Source organism: Octopus sinensis, linkage group LG12, assembly GCF_006345805.1.
Source record: "Octopus sinensis linkage group LG12, ASM634580v1, whole genome shotgun sequence".
Lineage (NCBI taxonomy): Eukaryota > Metazoa > Mollusca > Cephalopoda > Octopoda > Octopodidae > Octopus > Octopus sinensis.
This window is the reverse complement of record NC_043008.1, coordinates 44,183,096-44,203,095: the sequence shown is the minus strand read 5'-3', so window position 1 is coordinate 44,203,095 and position 20,000 is coordinate 44,183,096.

Genomic DNA, 20,000 nt, shown 5'->3' with positions numbered 1-20,000 from the left:
CTTATAGGAATATGAAAATATCTATATATTATTTTAGGAAGATATTAAAAGAAAAAAAAATGGTAGAATTTACTTGGAATAACATAGATATTTTATTTTTAAAATTTAAGATTGTTCTTTAAATACCAGGAACAAGTTTTTGTCTCCGTTCTTATCAAAATATTACGTGCGCAAGTTCAAATTGATTTAATAACGCGCACACAGTGTAATGTACGTATATGTACCAATGTACACATATATGTGTGTTTCTGTGTGTCTGTTTCTGTGTGTATGTATATACATATATATTTGTGCGTACTTGTATATATGTATATATATATATATATATTATATATATATATATATATATATATATATATATATATATATATATATGTATATATATGTGTGTGTGTGTATGTATGTATATATTATATATATATATATATTATATATATATATATATATATGGTGCGAGAGGTGAATATATTTATTTTAAACACTTGTTATCCGAGATATCTTTCTGCTGTTGATAAGAAAGTGTATATAAGCGAGAATGTACGTGTGTGTGTGTGTGTGTGTGTGCAAATAGTTATATGCATATATGTACGTGTATTTCTCTCTACGTGAACCTATGCTTATCAATTGCTATTCGTACATTTATATGGACATTTATTTTTATATATTTTATATTGTGTATATATTTGTGTATATGCATGTATGTATATAATTACGTATGCGTTTCCCTATGTATTTGGTTCTATATTATTCGCTTATACTTACGTATGGCTACAGAGAGTTTTCTCCCTGTGTGATGTCTATGTATATTAAAAAAACTTACTACAGTACCACAACGTGCGTGTGATTGCAAATTTCTTTTTATTTTTTAGTATCTTAATGCTTATATTCTTTTACCTGTAGCCAGGTGCTTTGTTTCGAATACAGTTTATTCAGACAAAATGTATTTGGGGAACTTTTCAGTGTTAACCCTACTTGAAAGTAACTGTTGCAGAAAACGACCTCTTCATTTAATCGTTGTATCTCCAGCTGTCTGTTCCCTACTGGATGCTAGTATATTATATTTTAATTTATTTTAAACTCTCATTTTTACAAAAATTTAATCTATGTACTGTACTTCCTTTAGTTCCTGTCTTTTGTTTACGTTAAGCTTGGTTAATTCCTTTCACTTACATCAATCATCTTAATAGATAGCATACAAAATATATTTACTATTTATATTCAGTCTTTAATTTCCTTATGAATTTCATTTTATTAAGAATCCATACATTGTGTATACATACATACACACACACACACACATACATTACGGGTTCAGTTCCACCGTGTGGCACCTCGGGCGAGTGTCTTCTACTATAGCCTCGGGCCGACCAAAGCCTTGTAAATGGATTTGGTAGACGGAAACTGAAAGAAGCCCGTCGTATATATGTGCATGTATATATATATATATGTATGTATGTATGAGTATATGTTTTTATATTTGTGTTTGTTCCCTCCCCCTCAACAACCGATGTTTCCGTCCCCTTAACCTAGCGTTTCCTCAAAACAGACCGATAGAGTAAGTAATAGGTTTACAAAGAATAAGTACTGGGGTCGATTTGCTCGACTAAAGGCGGTGCTCCAGCATAGTCACAGTCAAATGACTGAAACAAGTGAAAGAATAAAATAAAATATATATATATATATATATATATATATATATGCTTTCGGTGTGACTGTTTTTTTTTTCATACGGTCCCGAGTTTACAATTCTGTAAATAATAATAATGGTATTTTTATATAAGCTTCAAGCTTATGGCAATCACCGTGCAATGACAAAGGGAAATGGTCTAATAGAAGGGCATATGATCCGTCGGCAGTATAATATTTATGTATTTAATTATTGAGAGCTATTTGCTTTTCCATATGGTTTTGGTGTTTAAATTAAGCAAACCAATTCTAAAATATTTAACTGACAAACTCTCTCTCTCTCTCTTCTCTCTCTCTCTCTCTCTCTCTCTCTCTTTCTCTCCCCTTCTCTGCCTCTCTCAAAAATCGATCAATGGAGCTTATAGGATGAAATGTGAAGGAGCGACTTCTATCAATAAATAAATCACCATTAAAATACTAATCGACCACTATAAATAATAACTAGATAGATTGCCGACATTGATTGATAGACAATATATCAGATATTACGCTTAAGTTAACATCTCATATATTTTCATATATTAATGGTTAGTGAATCTGTCTTTAATTATAAAGAGTTCTTATTGAAACACTTCACACAACATGTTATAAATGATTACAAGTTTAAAGAACACGACTCGAAGATTATCATTAAAGTTTCAAATATTTTGCCAGCTTCCTTTCTCTGCGATATTATTGGTATACCCGTAATGTAAAGTTTGTTCTGTAGGTTTTCCTCTCTTCATTTAGAATAAACAAATAAGAAAGCATATTTATGTCACATATTTGAAGGAGTCACTTGATTAAAAAAAACATCAGTATTTAAATGGTTCTTTATTTTATACACCCAGGGTGTATAAAAGGTAAAATTAACCTCCTTGGAATTTGAACTCAAAATTACTCGGAATTCAAAGAGCTGGAACAAAATTGGTATAAGGAATTTTGTTAGACATATAAACGAATTTCTTAATGCAGCTTGCTTTGGGCATGGACTCCATTACAAATTTGATATAATGTTTATCCCTCAAGAAAGTATAAAAGACAAAGTTGACCCCGGCAGGATTAATACGGAATGTAAACGAGACGGCGAGCTGGCAGAAACGTTAGCACGCCGGGTGAAATACTCAGCGGTATTTCGTCTGTCTTTATGTTCCGAGTTCAAAATCCGCCGAGGTCGACTTTGCCTTTCATCCTTTCGGGGTCGATTAAATAAGTACCAGTTACGCACTGGGGTCGATATAATCGACTTAATCCGTTTGTCTGTCCTTGTTTGTTCCTTCTATGTTTAGCCCCTTGTGGGTAGTAAAGAAATAGGTATTTCGTCTGTCTTTATATTCTGAGTTCAAAATCCGCCAAGGTAGACTCTGCCTTTCATTCTTTCGGGGTCGATAGACTAAGTTCCAGTGGCGTACTGGTGTCGATCTAATTGACTGGCACCCTCCCCCAAAATTTCGGACCTTGTGCCTAGAGTAGAAAAGAATACGGAGTGTAAACAAGTTGTAACTAAGATACTATAATATATTTTGTTAGACTTATAAAGGATTCCCCCGCTCTTTAGGAATTGACGTCATTACAACACACTATGTTATTTGCGACATCGACAAGAAGAAAGGCTAATGTAGTATTATAATGGTTTCAAATTTTGGCTGAAGACCAGTAATTTGGGGGAGGGGCCGTAGATTACCTTGACCACAAAGCATGACTGGTACTCATGTTATCGACATCGAGAAAATTAAATGCGAAGTTGACCTCGGCGTAACTTAATGTTGTATTATATTATTAAGAAGCAAGTATTTCTAAATTATTCATAAAAGTTATAACTGTCTGTTCATTGGCTTCAGTTCTAGTTCTTTTCATCATTCATGCCATCCTTCGACTGGCTAGAAACACCAGCCAACTTTCCCTCCACTCACATAACTTCCCTTCTACACCATTAGATCGATTTCCGGTGGAGTCCTTGACAGGCACCATGTAAATATTCTGTATAAACTATTCGTCAATAACCAAGCTTTATATCATTTTATTCTATTACACAGGGTAGGTAAAATGTCAGCCAAATATCACAGAGAATAGAAATGTTGTTGGTACCAGAGATAAAGCCACTAGATTTAGCCACGGGCCCACATATCGCAATGTATCGTCAGACGTCGGGATTTATAGTCCACTGTGTATTATTTATTATATTGTAATTATAATTATAATTATTTCCAGTTAAAGTGGTGAGCTGTCTGAATCCTTAGCAGGAAGGGCAGAATGCTTCGCAGCATCTTTGTTCGTCTTTACGCTCTGAGTTCAGATTCCGCTGAGGTTACGTAGATTTTCGTCCTTACTCAGTCATATCAATAATTACCAATCAAGTGTTGGCGTTAAAGTAATCGATTAAGACCCCTCCTACTAGAATTGTTGGTTTGTGCCAAAATTAGAAGCAATTATTATTATTTCTAGTTTTGGATCAAGGACACCAAATTTGAGGGTTGCTAAACGTCGGTTACATCAGCTGATGTACTTTACATATATTTATCAAACCTAGGGATTAATTTTACCAAGAAAGAATAAAAGGCAAAATTGGCCTCGGATAAACTTGAACTCAGAACTCAAAGAACCGAAAGATATGGCTTGAATTTTATCTGAAACACATTCACACTTTCCTGCTAATCGCCTTTCTCTTAGGGTTTCACAGTTTAGGAGAAGTCCACCAATTTTAAGGGTTAGTGTTAGTTCATGACAACGATACCACTGCTCAACTGTTATTTCTTTTAACAGCTCCGGAACGATGAAAGACACAATGAACTTCGGTGAAATTTGAACTCAGAAAATGGAGATTTGTGAGAATTACTACTAAGCATTTTACCCCCGTCGTGCTAACAATTGTGCTAACTCACCGCCTTTGCACACAGATTAAATGAAAATATAGTCCAAATCTAAAAATTGATTGGAAAGAAATAAAAGTTGTAAACAGAAAAAAATGCCAAAAATCAAGACAATAAGTGTTATCTTGATACCACGAACGAACGTATAGTAATAAATTAATGTTTCATGTAAGGTGCAGAGCACCCAGTGCAGTCGCTGCACCGAATTCAGTGCAGAAATAACCAACACCATTGTTATTCTCTAGCATAAAGATAACAGATATCATTTATTGTTGCACTAAAGCAAAAACAACCGCCTGTCTAAATTCACAAAGCTGAACAGGATCTCGCTGCGAGGAAGAGATATACACCACGACGCTGATAAAACTTCATTATACACATCCTTATCTCTTTATTATATTTCATTTAAAAATTCTTATGTGAAGAAATAAATAAAATAAAAGCAAAAGCGGAACATTGCTAAGAATAAAACAAGTAGATTTGTAACGATACTTAAGAAACAGACGAACGGAAGAAGGCCTCTACATGGTCGGTTGTCATTGCTAGAAAGAGCAAATAAATCTCATTAAAATATCATTTTACCTATTTCTTTACACCCCACAAGGGGCTAAACACAGAGGGAACAAACAAGGACAGACAAACGGATTGAGTGGATTATATCGACCCCAGTGCGTAACTGGTACTTAATTTATCGACCCTGAAAGGATGAAAGGCAAAGACTTGTGGGTGGTAAAGGAATAGGTATTTCGTCAGTTTTTACGTTCTGAGTTGAAATTCAACCAAGGTCGATTTACCTTTTATCCTTTCGGGTTCGATAAATTAAGTACTTCTTGCGGAATGTTCGATCTAATCGACTGCTCCCCCTACCCAAAAATTTCGGGCCTTGTGCCTAAAGTAGAAAAGAATACACATATAGGAGTGGCTGTGTGGTAATTTGCTTCCTTACCAACCCCATGGCTCTGGGTTAAGTCCACTGCGTAGCACCCTAGCCTCAGGCCGACCAAAGCCTTGTGAGTGGATTTGGTAGACGGAAACTGAAAGAAGCTCTGTAAGCACATGTGAATCGTTGCCGATTTTTTTTCCTCCGTCTTCCTTTTCTATTGGACTGTCCTCTGTGTCCTGTCTCTGAAGAAGAGCTTTGCTCGAAACGTTAAACCATCTTTGTTCCCTTCTTTGAGCGTCTATTTTACATCTACCACGTTATTGCGTTCTTTTTTAGGGGGAGGGGGTACTATATGTTTGTTTGTGTGTGTGTGTGTCTGCGCGTTTGTTTGCCACCTCACCATCGCTTGACAACCGATGTTGGTGTGATTATGTCCCCGTAAGCTAGTAGATCGGCAAAAGCGACCTATAGAATAAGTACTAGGCTGACAAACACTAAGTCCCGGGGTCGATTTGTTCGACTAAAGGCGGTGCTCCAGCATGGCCGCAGTCAAATGACTGAAACAAGGAATGGAACACATAGATATAATGGAAAATACCCTTCATAATATAAAACGGAAATTCAGAAATTTATTCTTTGTTTGTGACTCGGTAAAAACTGAGCAATGACCCGTATTGGTCTGCGGTTCGATGGATGGTGTACCCTGCTTTAATTAATTAGTTCTGAGGAGAGTAGATCTGGGAGAGTAGGAGATGGGTGATGGGGAGAGAAGGGAATGAAGAAAAGGAAGACTGCGGTATTTTAAATACTGTCCAGGTAATTTGTTTGGATATGTATAGAAAAAAGAGATAACTGGTGATTGTAGCCGTGATGGGTATTTCGTTGCTGTCGACGGTGATCATTCGAGGTTTTTTAATCAGTTGTGTGTTGCAAGCTGTGAAGTAAATGAGCAAGTGGAGTGGTGTATTCGGCAGATAGATAGATAGATAAATATATTATATATATATTATTATATATATATATATATATATATATAGATAGATAGATAGATAGATAGAAGATAGATAGATAGATAGATAGATAGATAGATATACATATAGGTAGATAGAAAGATAGATAGGTAGATAGATAGATAGAGTGAAAGAAAGAAAAATAGAAAGGAAGAGAAAAAGAAGGAAAGGAAATAAGAGAGAGAGACACAGGAAGAGAGAAGAAATAATTGAATCATTGCTGGGGCTGGTATATTTTTTATCAGTGAGCAGCTAAAATTATTAGCAAGCCGGACAAAACACCAGGCATCATTTCGTCCGGCTATACGTTCTAAAGTTAAAATTCTACTGAGGTTGATATTGCGTTTCACATGTTCGGGATTGATAAAAAAAAATGTATCAGTCGTCCAGTGGGGTCAGTGTTATGGAGTACCACCCAGCTTCCCAGAAATTTCAAGTTTTCTGTCTATAAGAGAAAGGAGTATTTATCGACCTTCAAAGAAAATCAAAAATACCGTCGGCAGCTAGGCTTGAACTCTTCGCAGCGGGCAGAGTACCGCATCGTGTATCACAATGCGTCCTATCCAACTCTCTAAAGAATCTGACAGTTCGCCAAATTGAGAGACTAGCAGAAACTGAGGCTTCGTAATAGAATTGGTTGTTGTGGTAATAATTGCAGCAAAGGCTGTAGTGGCTGTGGTTCTGATTATAGCGGTTGGGCGCAGTAAAATCAACGGTGGTCCCTGGGGTGAGAGTAAGAGAAGAAATACAAAAGCGATTGTTGAATTCGACGCCGCTGTACACAGTGCGTCTTTCATGTCGGTTCTGATATTTTGTAAGTTTGTTTATCAGCGCTAATCCTTCATCGCCTCCAACAAAGACACAAATGAAAGCACACATACAACAACAACAGCAACAACAACAACAACACTTCTTACGGTGCATAATTAATTCATCTCAGATGTGTAAGTACTTTTACTTATTAATCTGTGTTTATGTGCACCGTTTAGATCAAAATTATTCAAACGAATCTGTATTTAATATATATTATATATATAATATATATATATAATATATATATAATATATAATATATATATATATATCTGTCTTCTGTTGTATGTGTGCGTGAGAGTACATATACATATAACTATCTTTATACACACACACACATATATAATATATACATATACATATATAATATATATACACACATATATATAATATATGCATATACATAATATAATATTATACATATAATATTATAATATATATATATATATTATATATATATTATATATATATATATATAATATATATATATATATATATATAAATACCTACATATTTATAAATACAATATAAATACACATATAAATATATACATATACAAATATATATATATAAATACACGCCCCGCCACACACAGACATATATATAGAGAGATACGTGCTCACATATATTTGTGCGTGTGTGTGTGTATGTACTTGTGCGTGTGTGGTGTGTGTGTTACGCCCTTTTTTTTCTTTTGAACTCTCTAGATTTATTTAAAATCTTTAAAAGAAAATGTATATACGTATGTATGTTATACATACATACATACATATATATAAATATATACGTATATATATATATACATATATATATAATATATATATATATATATAATTATGAATGTATCTATATATATATATATTGTATATATATATATAGGTATGTGTTGTGTGTGTATATTTTGAAGAGAGAAGAATGCTAGCCGAAGGAAATATTTCATTATAACTTACTACTGACGTTTCGTTACTTTGATGCTAACCGATTGCACGTGAGGGCAGACCTCAAACGCCACAATAATTATCTGATCAACCAATCAACCTCTTTACACTTATCTAATCTCTTATGTAGACAACAACAAAAATAAACGTTAGTGCGCGCTCCTTTTTTACTTTGACACATCATTCGCAAATTCATCCCAGAGAACTCGCGCTGGTTTCCTGCTGGATGAGACTTCCCTATAACTACAGGCATGCCTCAACCTACGTCGTTTCGAATTCTTGTTTCTGTTCTTGTTTTTTTCTTTGTTTAATTGTTTGTTTTTTAAGTAATCAATAAACTTCACTTTCAGTCAATTTATTCAACTTTACTTCGGTTTCAGCGAATATTTTAGGACATTTTTTAAAGTTGCCTAATATAGGCGCAGGAGTGGCTTTTTGGTAAAAAGCTTTCTTCCCAACCACATGGTCCCGGGTTCAGTTTCAATGCATAGCACCTTGGGCAAGTGTCTTCTACTATAACCTCGGGTCGACGAAAGCCTTGTAAGTAGATTTTGCAGACGGAAACTGAAAGAAGCCCATCGTAAATATATATATATATATATATATATATATATAATATATATATATATTATATATATATATATATACTTAATCATATCAAAGGGTAATGGAAATTTATTAAAATGTCCATTGTACACTGTATTATATATATATATATATATGTGTGTGTGTGTGTGTGTGTGTGTCTATATATGTATGTTGTCGTTTGTAGTTTGCGTCAGTTCTTGTCTCACCACCACCACCACCACCATAACCATCACCTGACAACCGATGATGGAGTGTTTACGTTCCCGCCATTAGCGGTTCGGCAAAAATAAGTCCGATATAATAAGTACTAGGCTTACAAAAATAAGTCCTGGGGTCGATTTATTCGATCAAATACGCCGCAGTCAAGAGTAAAAGAGTTAATGAGTAAAAACTAATATATATATATATATATATATATATATGCACATACACATGTATGTATATATATATATATATATGTGTGTATGTGTGTGTGTGTGTGGCGTATACTTTATGCAAACGTACGACTCTGATATATGCGTACCTAAAGGCGGTGAACTGGATGCATGGTTAGCACGCCGGGGACAATGCTTTGCGGCGTTTCATTCGTCTTCGTGTTCTAAATTCAAATTTTCTTACAGGTCAACTCTGAACTTAATCTTTTCGAAGTCAAATAAAATATGTACCTGTTGAGCACTAAGATCGATGTAATCGACCTCTCCTCCTTCGATGTTGCTGGCCTTGTGCTAAAATTTGAAATTCGTATAAGCATATCTTGAGTACACTGAAAGACTTTATAACAATGATTTTTGAAATGTAAGATACTACCAATAGTTTGACCATTTTAATTCTTGCATCTAATATATTTAAAAGGAACTCTGATATAGAAATTACGTACAAAACAAAATACATTGCAAAGAATATATCTCTTATGAAATACATTCTATATATTATATATAAATGTGCGTGCGTGTGTGTGTGTGTGTGTGGGATATAAAAACATTTGGTTTATTCATTTGAGATTTATGCGTAATGGGTAAATTCGATGACAAACAATTCAAACTATTTACAGAAATGCACTTGTATAAAAATTCTTTACAAATTAAGACATTTGCCATTTCTTTTAACCTTAATGGAAATGTCTTTATTGAAAATGTTTCTCTCGAATTCTATGAGAGAGAAACATCCAACATACATATATATATGTATATATATATATATATATATATATATATATTATATATATATATATATATATAAAATATATATATATTATATATATATATATATATATATATACTCACATTGTTGAAACATATATATTCAAGTTGTTTGAAACAGATATATTCAACATTGTTGAATATATATTCATGTCGACACACAAATGCAGAGATGTCTTAGGAATCACAATCTATCTTGCAGATTGTATCCTCCAATCTTATACATAGCTACGGGAAGTGTGAACTCAGAACGTAGAGGCTGACGAAATACCTACTTCTTTACTACCCACAAGGGGCTAAATACAGAGAGGTCAAACAAAGACAGACAAACGGATTAAGTCGATTATTCCGACCCCAGAACGTAACTGATACTTATTTAATAGACCCCGAAAGGATGAAAGGCAAAGTCGACCCCGGCGGAATTTGAACTCAGAACGTAACGGCAAACGAAATACCGCTAAGCATTTCGCCGGGCGTGCTAACGTTTCTGCCAGCTTGCCGCTATCCTTGGTTCGGCCAGCTACCCTTGTTTGTGTGTTGTTTTATATTGAAATATATAACCATGTACTCTATATTCTGTACCGTCCACACCGAGTAAATTTGAACTGAGAATGAAGATTTACTAATTTTTTACAATATAAGGTGTGTTGCAAGGTCCACTTATCTAGCGTTCATACGGCAACTAACATCTGCTTTGACTTTATTAAGATCCACTGTATATGTCCTTATGTGGCTAATAGGCCTGATAGATGTTCTAGGAAAATAACGGACAAATCACAACATTCTGGCTTAATGAATGAGAAAACATTGATTAATGTATCTGAAGAACGGCTGTATCTGAATACTCGGGAGTACGGAAAGATTACAGCTGAAATATTACTAATTTGTCTGCGAAAACAGGAGGAGCAGAGGACTTAGCTAAGCCATACCAAAAATAATAATTAAGCAAACAACTGGTAAACCAGTGGTAAGTGTTGACAAGTAATAACATCAAACCTAGTAACTGAAGACCTCTATTTGGTCACAGTCTCATAATAAATTTAATTGTTTTCGGATTGTTTTAATTGTTTTCGTGGTATTAAGATATGGAGTACTCCGTCTGTTACGAAGACGAGGGTCCCTGCTGATGCGATCAACAGAACAGCTTGCTCATGAAATTAACGTGCAAGTGGCTGAGCACTCCACAGTCACATGTACCCCTTAACGTACTTGTTAGGGAGATTCAGCGTGACACAGAGTTTGACAAGGCCGGTCCTTTGAAACACTGGTGCTACTCATTTTTGCCTGCCGATTAGACTGGAGCAACGTGAAATAAAGTGTCTTGCTCAAGGACAAAACGCATCGATGGGAATTGAAATCTCGTCCTTACGATCGTGAAATGGATGCCCTTCCACTAAGCCATGCACCTTCTCGTGGTATTAAGATATGCCGGACAAAATGCTTAACCGCATTTCTTCCGGCATTACGTTCTTTACTTTACTTTCTATGCTTCCAGAAGCGATAAAAGAAAATAAAACTTGAGAACTTGGGTGAACGTAACTAATAGAGTAACCTCCACCCAACACGATTTCACGCTGTCCAGCTCCAGAAGAAATATCTTGTCAGAAAAGTAGAATCCAGTTTTGCCATATCTGTGTATATAGCAGCAATTAAGAATATAAAATCGCATCTGGTTAAGTGTTCATATATTGCTCTGCTAAATGATAGTTTTAGCGCATAATACCACACACACACACACACACACATACACTCGCAACACGGCACAGACATCTACATTGATTTATATGAACAATAATAATGCTAAACATTTAACATAAATACAAGATATGCTTCCGACGATATTAAACAATTCGCCGTGTATCTTTGTCTCTCGACAAAGATGATAGCAGTGATATGTTTAATATTTGAACGTTCTATTGTAGCCAATGATCCCGCGACCAAATAACCGCCTATTATTTCGATAGTTACATCAACATCTGAAATTGTACTTACAATAGAATGTTCCCCACAACAGCTGTCACTATTCGATGCTGCATTGCAACAGAGTTATTCAAATTTAACTATTATACCGGCTGTTATCAGTGACGATATTGGATAAAGAAAGTGTCATAGAAATTATTGGCAAGCGCTGTAGGAATCAGGATTTCCAGCTGATATCAGGCTGTGTCTTTTAATCACAGGTCGAATGGTAGTTCACTCAAATTACATTGCTACGTAACCACAGATATCGGTGAAAGTTACAACGACATGAAACCCTCAAAAGGCAACGCAGATCTATTCAGCTGAATGAAATAATTTTATTTTGCAAGTGAAAGGTTTCACAGCATATAAGAGAGGGTTATCTCTTGAACACGTCGAGATATTGACCTGCAAATCTTAAGTTCAGTTCTTGCAGTTGTAAACTTACTACACACACTCATAAACTCTTATATGTATATAGATAAATAGATAGATAAATAGATAGATAGATAGATAGAAAGATAGATAGATATACATAAAATACATGAATATATATGTATATATGAATATGTATAAGTATATGTGTATATATATATATATATTGTTGTATTTCGGGCTTGTTATTTTATTTATATATTTTGCCAAATAAAGACACGCACTCAGTTATCGTCTTACATATTTATATGTTGTCAGTTAATAAAAAACAATAAGATGTATCGGAAAGAAACAGAGTCTAAAATTATAGCAGAAATTATTACAACAAAATTTTATCTAGAGTTACCCAAGGTCTCGCACCCAAAAAGGCAAGCTTTGAGGACAGCTCGGCAGACTCTATATGAATACAAAATTTTAAAGTATCTACGTCGCAGACGTGAGGAAACGCTCAGAACTCGAGGAATTAAAAAAAAAACCTTGACAAGTACAGGTTATTTCCTCTAAATCAGAGGTAAAAGAAAAAAACAGAGGCAGTCAGAATTTGAGATAATACGTTATTACATAATTGATTATTATTAGCGCTTTCGTTTTTATCGTTATCACTTTAATTTTAATTTTTGTCTTGAAGAGTTCGTTTAAACGCACGAAAGAAAATAATAAGGAATTATCCAAAATTTTGACTGCCTTCTTCTTTCTAGTTTTACAATATCTGTACACATTTCAAACACATTTCAAACATCTTCTCCATATGTTTCGATGGATGCATTCAGAATACGTCCGACAGGAAGGATTATGGTCAGTTATGCATCAATCTCATCAGGAAAGATATAAACAACAAAACTCATCAAATCGACATTTTGCAGATATAGGAAACCCTAGAAAAAGTGACGTATTTATATGCATATGCAAGCACACGTACACACACGCTTGAATAAACATATATATATACATATGTATATATATGTATGTATTTTGTTTATATAGCTATAATATGTATATATATGTAGCTATACCCCCTAATATATATATATATATATTATATATATATATATATCATAGCATATATATATATATACATATATATATATATATATATATATATGTATATATATATATTATATATATATATATATATCTATCTGCTATATATATATATACCTATATATATTATAAATATATATATATATGTTATATATATATATATATATATATATGTATACATATATATATGCATGATATTATATATATATATATTAGTGGGTATAGCTACATATATATACATATATATATATAGCTATATATACATAAATACATACATACATACATACATATATACATATAAAATTCACTCACACGTGTGTGGTCGGCCTGCGGTTTTAGTAGAAGACACATGCCGAATGTTCCCGATTCTGGGGCTGAAACCTGAACCATGTGGTTGGGAATCAAGCTTCTTACCACGCAGCCGTACATACATACATACATACATACATACGTACATAATACAAATATTAGTGGGTGTGCGTGTATAATTTGTACGCGTATGCGTTTGTGTGCTTGTTTGTGTGTTTGTGCATTCGGGTAAGTAAAATTTCAATGATATGCATGATGGCTAATGAAGAAAGAATATGTCATAGAGGTATCGAGGAATTTTTGCATGTATGGAATCAGTGACGCCATATAAAAGTACATGTCTGTAGAATTCATCTGAATCGAGAACAAGATGCTGGCGGGGGTGTCGGTGTTTAAAATTTGAAACGATCTTCTAGGTATACTTGTGTTCAGGAAATCAATAGAAGCCCTTTATGGGTTACATATATCGAAGTAGCGACAACGTCAGCGAAGCTGACATATGGAAATAGATAGGAAACATTTATAAGTCTATATCGATGTTAAAAGTTTTGAAATAGTTTTCGCCAACAAAGCATTTCCGGTTTCGATTCTTTATATACACACACAGAGACATACACACACACACACACACACACATACACACACACACACACATATATATATATATATACATATATATATATATATTATATATATATATATTTATGTATGTATAATATATGTATGTATATGTATATATATTGTATATATATATATATATATATAATATATATATATATATGTATGTATATATAGATTTACATATTGATATATCTACGTATACACACGTGTGAGTTTATATAATCCCATATTACATATATGTGTTAGATAAAACTCGTATGTATATATATATATATATATATATATATACATATATATATATACGTGTTTGTGTGTGCGTGTAATATTTAATATACATAGAGTGTCGTCATTTGTACGTATAAGTACACATACTTTTATAAACATATATATATATACCTGCATATATGTGTTTATATATATATGTGTGTGTGTGTGAGTATGTATGTATGTATATCTATATGTATGTATATGTATGGTATATATATGTGTGTGTGTATGTGTGTGTATGTCTGCATATGATTGCGTGTATATATAAGCAGCGCTGCAATCCATCATTCGCTTCCCTTTTCCGTCTCTCCATGTCCATCATTATGCAGACATCTAAAGATGCATCATTAGTCGCTACTCGATAAGAATTGATATATGTTGCGCGCAGAGATTGAAAACTGGCAGCAAAGAGTCGTTATGGGATGCTAATTGCTATAGATATTGGTGACAAGGATGATATTTACTTTGGTAAGTGCTATTGATTAAGTACAAAAGACATTAGTAAGTTTTCTGACAGAATCTAACTCTCTTGACTGGTGCAAACAACCCACAAACTATTCCGATATGGCCTTGGTTCTCTGCAAGTCCATATGTCTTTCTCTATATTTCTTTTTCTCCATCTCTTTGTCAATATATCTATGTCTACAACTCCCTCTGTCTATTTAATTCTTTATGTATATATGTATTTATCTGTCTATCTACTATCTCTCTCTTCCTTTCACTCTCTCTCTCTCTCTTTCTCTCTCTTTATATATAATATATATATATATATATGCGTGGGTGTCAATATATATAAATGTATATACATATGTGTGTGTGTATGTATGTGTGTGTCTTATATAAATACATATATATACGTATATACACACACACACATATCTCTTTTACTCTTTTACTTGTTTCAGTCATTTGACTGCGGCCATGCTGGAGCACCGCCTTTAGTCGAGCAAGTCGACCCCGGTACTTATTCTTTGTAAGCCCAGTACTTATTCTATCGGTCCCTTTTTTGCCGAACCGCTAAGTGACGGGGACATAAACACACCAGCATCGGTTGTCAAGCAATGCTAGGGGGACAAACACAGAACACAAACACACACACACATACATATATATATATATGCGTATATACGACAGGCTTCTTTCAGTTTCCGTCTACCAAATCCACTCAGAAAGTATTGGTCGGCCCGGGGCTATAGCAGAAGACACTTGCCCAAGATGTCACGCAGTGGGACTGAACCCGGAACCATGTGGTTGGTTGGCAAGCTACTTACCACACAGCCACTCCTGCGCCTATATATATATAAATATGTACATATATGTATTTGCGTGTGTGTGGGTGCAAGAGTATATGTGAGTGTGTGTGTATATATTTAGATGTGTTTGTGCGAATGAGCATATAATGGTTCGGTTCCAGTGCGTGGCTCGTCGTGTTGCTAGATTCTGTCGCCTCACATTTTTCCCATGCTATTGTTAAGTTTTCCTCACTTGCCAGTGTCTTGTACTGCTTGGTGCGAGAGCAGTCTCTTGTTCACTAAAGATTCTATGCTGTATATATACGAAGGTTTCCTGGAAATTCCTTGTATTTAAGGGTACCACGAAGGCCTCGCTGGAGGCCAACCTTGCAAGTTATTTTACAGGGCTTAGAAAAATTTAAGGACCGCTGCAATAATTGTGTGAATCTGAGCGGTGAATATGTCGAATTATATCATAATGATTAGTTGGTATCATAGATTTCCCGGATTGGTTATGTTTAATAAAACATAACTGATTTACCTAAAGAGACATCGCAAATTGAACGCAAAGCTTCATGTTGGCACTTTATTCCAACTTAGTGTCCATGACAAAAGCCGAAGACTACATCATGCACGTCATTACAAAAAGACAGATTTAAGAAGTAGATAGACGGATAAATACATATATACAGAAAGAAATAAATAGACAGAGGGAGTTGTAGATATAGATATAGTGACAAAGAGATGGAGAAAAAGAAATATAGATAAAGACATATGGACTTGCAGAGGGTCACTGCTAGCTCTCACTGTGCACGCGTCCGTGTGCTGTCATCTATTGGCACGCTAAAGATCTTGTCCGGGAACTTTTGGAAACCACCTCGCAAGTCTTCCCGTATTTTCTTTTGTGGAAGCCATGAACTTTTCAGCACCTCTTCATATGCATACACACAAAAACACATACGCACACACATGCACACACATATGTGAGTGTGTATTTGTGTTCAAGTACATACATATGTATGTATACGTATGTATGTATGTATGTATGTATGCATGCGTGTGTGTATGTATGTATGTATGTATGTATGTATGTATGTATGTATGTATGTATGTATGTGTGTGTGTATGTATGTCAGTACTCAGTTTATTTCAAGATAGAGAGAACAAGAAACAAGAAACAGATGTATGTTATGTTTAGCTAACAATTTATTTACCTGGATGTTTGTCATTTGAGAATTTGCATTCTCTATCCCTCTCTTTCTTTCTCTTTCTCTCCCCGCTCTGTCTCTTTCTCTCTCTGTCTCTCTTACATGGCTGACTCCTGTGGGTTCTAAGCCACTTTACCAATTAGTTGGTGGTGGTCAACGGGCTGAGGCTGAATCAATAATTATATCTTAATTGTAGTCTTTTAGTTTTACGCAATATTACGTAATGTCGAAACCTCTGAAGAAAAAAAAAATTATTACACTCGACGCCGATGCGTAAAACCGCCATATTGAAATTACGTCATTTGGTAAATAATCTTAACAGTTCAACTAAGTATTGGTTAATTTGATTTGATATTAGATTTAATTAAGTTGTTAATCAAGAGAGGATTAGTCATTAGTTTGAATCAACACTTCATTTGAAAATAAGAATGAAAATCTAATGATATATTTCAGATGTTGTTTAATTTAATTCAGTTTTTACGTGCCATTGTATTGAATTAAATTACGCCACTTAATACAAGTTGGACATTTCGCTTCTCTTCTTGGTTCATTACTTCCATTATCTCTCCTCATAGTCACATCATTCATTATTGATACTGTATATGACATGGTGCTTTATTCCATACGTTCGGGGAATATCCATTGGATATTTTTACTAGTCTAATGTACATTAACGATATAATTATTTCCTAGTCTATTCTGATGTAATTCCAAAATAAATCGTATACTGACAGTCACTGAATGGGTAACAAGCAGCAGCAATTACATTCGCAAATACCCTGGACTCTTCTCAATTACATGCAGTGTCTATATCATGCTGCAATGGTGCACAGCGACAGACGTATATCTTACCTCTGCTGCTCTCTCGTTAATACAGTAAATTCTGGTATTTTCATTTACAGAACGCTGCATCCTTTTCTCTCTTCTACTTATCTCTCCCTCTCACTTCTCCCTTTGTCCATTCTATTTCTGCTATAATGACTTCTGTGGAATAGTCTCTTACTTCCACCACAGAGGCAACCCTAATCCATCTGTCTCTCCATCACTGAACTCGCTTGGTGCTTCTGACCACACTTTCTTTGCGCAAATCATTATAAAAACTCCTTCTCGCCCAAGCCATCGTACCTCTGGAATCCTCTCACTGCTCTTATCTTTTCTGCAAGAGTGGACTTGAAACGATTTTAATATTAACACCATCAGTTTCCCCGGTCTTGGAAGACAGGCAAATTCATGTATACTGCCCCTTACTGAAGACTAGTGCTTCAAAACCATTTTCTTTTATCTATGATTACCTTTTATTCCTATTTTGCTCGGGTGAACACACAAAGCGATTGATGCTTTAAGAAATCCTATTACATTTTTTCATTAAATTGTGCAAAATAGATGCAAAAATATTTGCTCTAATGTAGAAATAGAACTAACCTATTTCACATAAATTTTCACAAAACAATATTACAGGGATTCTCATGGTTCATATAGGCCCTGGTTGAAAAACTCTCACGATAGTAAAAACAAACAAATCCAAAACATCTGTATACCGCTTCTAAAGAATACTTGACTGGTGTGTTCTTGACCCTCCCGTGTATTATTTGAAGAAAATATTTTATCATTTCTCATTATGAATGAGCATAATACCTATCAGTTAATATAACCCAAGGTATACTTTGACTAAAAAGAAAAATGTACACCTTTAATTGGTCGAACAACTTTTGTCATTGTCTAGATGAAACTTGATCAGTTTTCAACAAGGCTTAAATAAGAGCAGCAGCAACATTAAGAGCAGTAACAACAACGACGACAACAGCAACAGCAGCCGTTCAAGAATTTGGACCTGGAGATCTCCATTTCCAGTGAATGTATATACAATAAAAAGGCGGCGAGCTGGCAGAAACGTTAGCTCGCCGGGCGAAATGCTCAGCAGCATTTCGTCTGTCGCTACGTCCTGAGTTCAAATTCCGCCGAGGTCGACTTTGCCTTTCATCCTTTCGGGGTCGATTAAATAAGTACCAGTTACGCACTGGGGTCGATATAATCGACTAAATCTGTTTCTCTGTCCTTGTTCGTCCCCCTTTGTGTTTAGCCCCTTGTGGGTAGTAAAGAAATAGAATGTATATACCTATACATTTATATATATATATATATACAACATTGATATATTATAGTCCATATCAGTGAAGAAACTAATTACGTTTGAGTTCACCATAATTTGAACAACCTATTGTTAATACAAACTTTCTCCAATTACATGCAGTAGTAACAGAACTGGGGGGAGCAATGTAACAGCGTCTCATTGCGCCCACCATTTTTCTTCGGTGGTTTTCAACTTATGGCGAACAACGCCTATGCACTAACCAGGCAACAACCTTCCAAGTCACGGGTCTGTTTGGTTATTCTTGCTGGTCAATCTTTTACGAAGCTACCTCATCCTCATTTCCATTTTAGTACTTTTGACAACACTCAGTCTGTGTTTTAGCATGCCTTCCTCCGCACGGCACTACAGCAACGTGAAAAGAAGTGTTTTTCTAAATAACACAACACTCCTCCCGATCCGGGAATCGAACCCACAATTTAACTATCGAGTGTGTAACAACCTATCCATTAGGCCACGCACCTTCACAATTCCTTGCAACTACCCAGTATTATCATGGTTATCTTTCGTATCTTTGAAAGAAATATCTGTCTGATATCAATACTTTACCTTCTATAAATGCGTATGAAATGAAAGAAGAATTCAAAAGAAACATCTGTTTGCTTCTCCACGTATTTATATTATGGTGAATATAAAATTCAGACTTTAATTGGTGTATTGTAACGGCTGCTATAAAATTACTACAATCGTGACTCATCTTCTTTCGTTTGTCTCTCCATGGTGTCCATATTTCGTGAGGCTTCTATTACATTGTTACAGAATTAAATACGTAAATAAATATATATTTTTTGTCATGTCTTCGATCATTATGTGT